Source organism: Ostrinia nubilalis, chromosome 15, assembly GCF_963855985.1.
Source record: "Ostrinia nubilalis chromosome 15, ilOstNubi1.1, whole genome shotgun sequence".
Taxonomy (NCBI): domain Eukaryota; kingdom Metazoa; phylum Arthropoda; class Insecta; order Lepidoptera; family Crambidae; genus Ostrinia; species Ostrinia nubilalis.
In genome coordinates this window covers 5917487-5924004 of record NC_087102.1, presented here as the reverse complement: position 1 = coordinate 5924004, position 6518 = coordinate 5917487, and positions in this window count along the sequence as shown.

Sequence of the window (6518 nt, the reverse complement as noted above, 5' to 3'; positions counted from 1 at the left end):
GCATCCTCGGTTTACAGGTCAGTTTGAGGGCGAACATATTTATGACCGCTTTCAGATACAATATAATATGTAATTTATAACTGGTCTCGTCGGATGGGATATTTTTTTCAGGTTTAAGTAAGTGGGTATAAATATTTAGACTTCGTTAAATATTTAGGTATCGTAACATCAGACTGCGTTTGCGACATCGCAAAGTACCTACTATAAAAAGGATTGCAAGAATCATAAATACTAAAGTAGTTGAAACAACTTTTAATTAACTCTGCTTTGACGACGTCAACAAATTCAGTAATTATTTTACCTGATTAGTCATGATACATTTAACAATAAATCAGTTGTGGTTTAACTGACGCGATGTTTACGTTATATTACTACTAATTAAATAAAACGTAATTTTAATTTATACATAATATTATACAATGACTATTCGATTATTTTAATTTTAGATTCATTTTATAGTAGCTTTACTTGGAATTTTCTGGCCAATTTTCATAATAATTGATGTAAGAATCAATTACTCATATCCTAAAGTATCTACTTTTTGAATACTTCATAATATCGATAGATTTTTTCCGTTCTGTATATTCTTTGAAACTCGCTCAAACTAACATCTTAACGAAGTCAATATTTATTACTATTGTACCTACTTACTGTGTTACGATTAATTCGATACATTCTCAATTTAGATATATTCCTTACTATGGAGAGGGTTAGGCTACGTCACAAGGGACATATTGCCAGTCACACCGTATAGGCAGTTGATTAGAAGCCTATATAGGAATAGATCTAGATCAGAACTAGGGCATAGGCACAAGCAATTAGTCCGCCGGGTGCGACACTTCGTTTGCTAAGGGTGCCTGTGCTTCGCAAGGGTACAGAATGTAGAGTTTATAGGTTTTTAGACGACAACTATTATGCCGAACATTGTTACGTTATGCCGAAATGGCCAATATTAAAAATAGCAGCCAGTTAAATTCGTTATTTCTTTGTGTGAGTTTGAAGAAACAGAAAATAAGATAAGACCCCTCACTTAAATATTAAACGTTTTGTCAGTCAGCAGTCATTTTAAAATAAATCGTGCGTGTTCATTATTCACAATTATGTATTAATATGTATAGTTAACGATTAGATAATATGAAAACGGAATCGACATATTTTTCTCAATAGCATGTTAACTGTACAATGTGTACTTACTAATTATACTTAATTATCTTTCATTTTATTTGAATACCAGCTACTAATAATTAAGATTTCGTAAATATCTACCATTATTAATTAATGGCAGATTTTTTATTATCGGACATTTGTAATCAAATGATAGTTAAAAATGAACAATCACTGTTCAATAAAAATATAAATAGGTACTTATGTTGAATCGAAAGCTTTTTTGGCCCAGTTTTTGTTCTAAGAATACGCCTTAGTGGACTGGCGCCTTATGAATATCGATATAGTTCAATGTAAGATCCTAACCTTAGCTAGCCTGATTACTTTGCATGTATACTATGTCATAAATTGTGTCAATAGTGTCATGTTTATAGGTCACGATGAAACACATAGAAACTACACACTACTACATAATAATTGTATTTAGTATGTAGTTTTAACACTTATGTTAGATGTATCCAAAATGGTAGAGTAGGCACTGTAGTAAATGCCACTTATATTTTTTATTGTAAGAATAATTTTATTGTAAAACCCACATACATGTATTATGTCATGAAAATTAATGTATTTACAAGACAACTCTTCAGCAAACTCTTACGCCCGTATTCACAATCATTACATACCATGAGGTCTCACAGTGCGCGTGGACGCACAGGGTGACAAACGAACCAATCACAGAGCTCTATCTAACGATGTGCGTTCGATTTGCTGCTTCACTTAAGCAACCATCGTTTATAAGTACGGGCGTTACTCTGTTATTGTAGAACATTTTAATTAACGATCACAATGAATCTCTGATTTGTGACTACTAACAACTTTTGCTCACTTTGTACCATACCAATCAGTAACATCGACAAATCTTCTACTGCAATCATAGAGCTCATAGAAAAGTTTCCATACAAAAACAACATGGTGTGGGAAATGGGGCAGGCACGTTGAATGGCCTTTTGCACCTACTCCATTTGACCTAGTTATGATTTGAACTCTGTAATCCCAGTCATAAAGGTCGAAATCGAATGCCCAGTTGCGATTGAAGGTACTGTGGATGTGACTACAGTGTTACTAATTGCTGGACTCGTAACGTCATTGTGTGAATCAAATAATCGAGTGCCTGTTCTGTGGAACAGACACGGCAATAATAATCACATTGTCAGTTGTCATGCTAGTTGAAATCATGGATGTTATAAGGAGGGAGAAATCTATATCTATAAAAGCGAAAGGTCACTGACTGATTGACTGACTGACTCACTCAATCATCACGAAATCTCAGAAGTTACAAGTCTCAAATTTTGCATGAGGGTTCCTTTTACAACGTAGGTGCTCATTAACACGGGATTTTCCAAAATTCAACTTCTAAGGGGGTAAAAAGTCGCGGGCGGCTGCTAGTGCTACATACAAATAAATTGGTAATAACCTGACTGTGTAGATTCATCTCCCCCCAATGTATTCCATAATGCCCGGTTAGTTCTGCGACCTGTATCTAGCACCTTCCTACTACCTTTATGAATGTCTAATATTAGAATTTAAGGTACCTAAGACAGGACTTCAAGGTAAACACTGAGGCATCTTAAATACGTATGTACTTTGGATAGGAACTATTTTTCCACAAAAAATATAATCATGTGCTGTCAATAGGACATCGCTGTATGATAAGGTGCTTCCTATTTTTTTGTGGTTGCTGCATTCACAAAGTTTTAAAATAATCTTAAGTAAAGTCAGGTAGACAATATGATTACCTACACAATTGCATTTTTGATGGTTATCGCATTGCATTTTATCATTCTTCGATAAAATATCGGAAATCATTTGGTATCATCACAGATAACGTATCATAATTGTATTGATAAGTGGCTAATATTAGTCGAGATCAAATAAACAATCATTTACCTAATAGGATTTAAAAACTAATATAAAAATATTCATGATAATTAGTTACAGGAAAATAACAGGAAATGGCTGTCTTTATAGCCATGGAATAGAGTCGCTTTTACGAAGATCACAGAGTTCTGAGAAGGGTTGAATTAACCTTCTCATCTATGTGACTTTTAAGTAGATATACCGAGTCAGAACTGCCGCGTGGTACAAAAGACCTGGACATTTGGAAGGAGGGTTAAACCGTGACGTCAGCAATCAGCTGGACATTAAGAACAGGAAGACAGGCGCCGCGGTTCCTATCTAAGTGGGTCGATGGCGTTGTTTATTAAATCCACCCCTCTTTGACCTTGTTTTTAGCACTACAGGTCAGATAGTTCGGGAGCAACAATGTAGTGATGTGTTGAGGTGTAACCTCGTGTCGATACTAAAGTATCGAATCGCATTGAGTTTGATAAAAATTATAAAAGTACGTAAAACTTTGACCCCCTTACTAATAAAAAGTTACACAGTTGTTGAACACTGTTTTAAAATTACATTTCCATACAAAACGTCACTTTAAAACACTGTTCAACGAGCGTGTAAGTTTTATTAGTAAGGAGGTTAGTCATTAAATTGACTCTTATGAGACCTTTTGTAATAGGCTTAGATAGAAAAATAACATAATAACCTGGAGATTAGATTGGGATTTTCCCTTTTTTGACAGTTACTGAGTTTAGGTAAGTTATTTAGATCATGCTCCTACATTTTTGCGATACAAATTATTTCTCTGCCCTTTATAGGTATACAGCAGTCAGATTACCCTTGCAAATGACAAGCCGTGTAGCGGAATTCGATTAACGCCGATGGTCTTGAATTGATGGATGGACGATGGACGGATTGACTGTGAATTCTACGACACAAATCGAGTATCATCGAGTCGATATGTTGATACTGGTGACACTATCCACATCTCTACAACAAAGTCAGTTTTATGGCGCGAGGAAAGGATAAAAGATTAAATTGACTTCCTCGGGACAGAGAAGTTTCGTGTTTTCCACGTTTCTATTCGGTATTTGACTTCAACGTAACTCGGAATGGTGTTCCACATTCGACAGGATATTTGTTGAGTTTGTCAAACGTTGGACTTCTTAGTAAGTTTTCCGTTATAGAATAGACCTTGTAGTCTTCATTTTAAGGCACACATTCACCACCCACACAAACGACAAACGTTAGCTTAAATAACCTCCTCGAATTCGGTTAAATATGATCTGTTAACGGTGACGTTGTCGTTACACCAACTATGGTCAGACGCTTAAAGGACGTTTTTTTATCCACAACAAGGACTGCTCTTGGCCTGCATCTCGAAAGTGATGATAAGGCCGAAGGTGCAAGCGAGCTTCACCCGGAATCCTCAACACAGGGTAACTGGCTATCTTATCTCCAACTGCCGTAACATAACTATACTGTTTAGTTAGGCCCAGAGGTTTTTTTTTTATTTTTTATTTCTAACCGGGACTCTACACAAAGCTACCAAGATATGAGCTTTCCTGATTTTGTAACAACAAATATTTACGCATGGAAGGGCTAGTCATACATTTTTATGTTTCATCCAAAGGAAGGAAAACAAATGCTTTTCAAGGTAATAACAAAGTCATGATATTTGTTCTACCTACTTTAAATTAACCACAATGTTGTATGAGTCATTTTTGTAAACCGCCGTAAGTTAGTACCTACCTAAACACCATTGTGTGTATAATATTGTACGACCAAACAGGATTTATACAAAAATTGATGAAACGCTTTTCAGGTATTAACGCCCGTATTCACAAACATTACTATGAGGTCTCACACCAATCACAGAGCTCTATTCAACGCTGTGCGTTCGATTTTCTGCTTCACATAAGCAAGCATCGTTTGCGAATACGGGCGTAGGTAAACCTACTATTTTATTACCTCACAAACCAGAAATGTAAATGGAAAAATATTTTTCTTACATTGCTGATTACGAATATTTATAATACCGCTTTGTTATTCTATTGTTGGGAAAACAATGGTCACTTTTATTGCTTGTAGACGAGAGCTATTGATTTCTTACCTTTCTTCCTCGGTTCATTTATTTTGCACTTATAAAAACAAAGGGTGAAGCACGCTAGTTTTCAATAAATAATTACTTGTTATTGAGTCAAGAATTACATGATAATAATATGTTTATCAAAGCTAACCAATTTTATAGGTGGAGGAGAATTACGTAAATTCATGAAAATAAATCACATAATTTCATCACTTAACAAAATTCTTCGTCTTTGAAAATGTTCAGGGCTTCTGTGGAAATGTATTACGTAACATTCGTTATTAATTTTAGTCTATTACATTACTTACTATTGTCCTTATTTATAAAGGGTCACAATAAACATCCTTCCTGTACACAATTAATGCGAGGACTTAAGGATTTGCCACAATGGATACGTTCTGCGGTCTACGGTAAGGTCAAACGGTCAATGTGAACGCAGCCCGTATCATGTATGAACAATATAGTCGGTCTCTATACATTTTTACCCGACTGCGCCAGAAGGAGGGTTATGTTTTTCGAGTGTACGTATGTATGTATATTTCTTTGGCACGGCCTACAGCCTAAACGGCTTGACCGATTTTAGTGTGAGAGGTGTCGTTAGATTCGCCTTGATCGTGAGAGTGACACTGGCTATATTGAAATTAAAAAAAAATAATTAAATGACGGATTTTAGGCGACATAATAATATTGTCTGCAAAAAAAATGATTTTTTCTCAAAACCTTGAGTAAGGGGTATCAAAATAAAGTGCTTTTTAAATACTTAGCTTACCACAATGTATGTTATTTAAGTAAAAATATTAAAATAAAATTATTATTGAATAATTGAATGTTTATTCAATAATTGTTGCCATCTGACAGTGCGGGCACGAGCAAAGAACGCAAATTAACAGGTGCGGGCTGCGGTCATTTGACCTGACCGCATAACGCATCCAGTGTAACTAATATACGGGTTACGGACTATATGGTTCATACAATCCCACCTAATTTTCATAATAATTCACATAAACATCTAATGAATCATCATTACCGTAACGTTGGAAATACCAACTTTATGGTGTTTATAAAAATGTCAAAATCATTTCCTTGTAGCAAGTTATGTTGCTTTTGCATGTCTTCATTCAATACATCAGCTGATTAGATGGCGTGCTTATAGATTAAGGTGAATAAATAAAGGAAAATGTTGCTGAAATGTTGAAGGTAAATTGGACATTGGAACGATAATGTTTTCGTAAATGGCCATCTTGTTTTTGTGGTTTTATCAGTAGTCACTGTAAGGCGCCTTTTAATTAAAAGTAATATTAGTAATTTGTAAATACAAATTAGTAGGAATAGCCCCGTTAACCCCTCGTGGCAAGCTAAATATGCTTGTGTTACGAGTGGGTTCACCACATTAGTCCTTTCCCTATATACATTGTCCTTTAGAACCAAA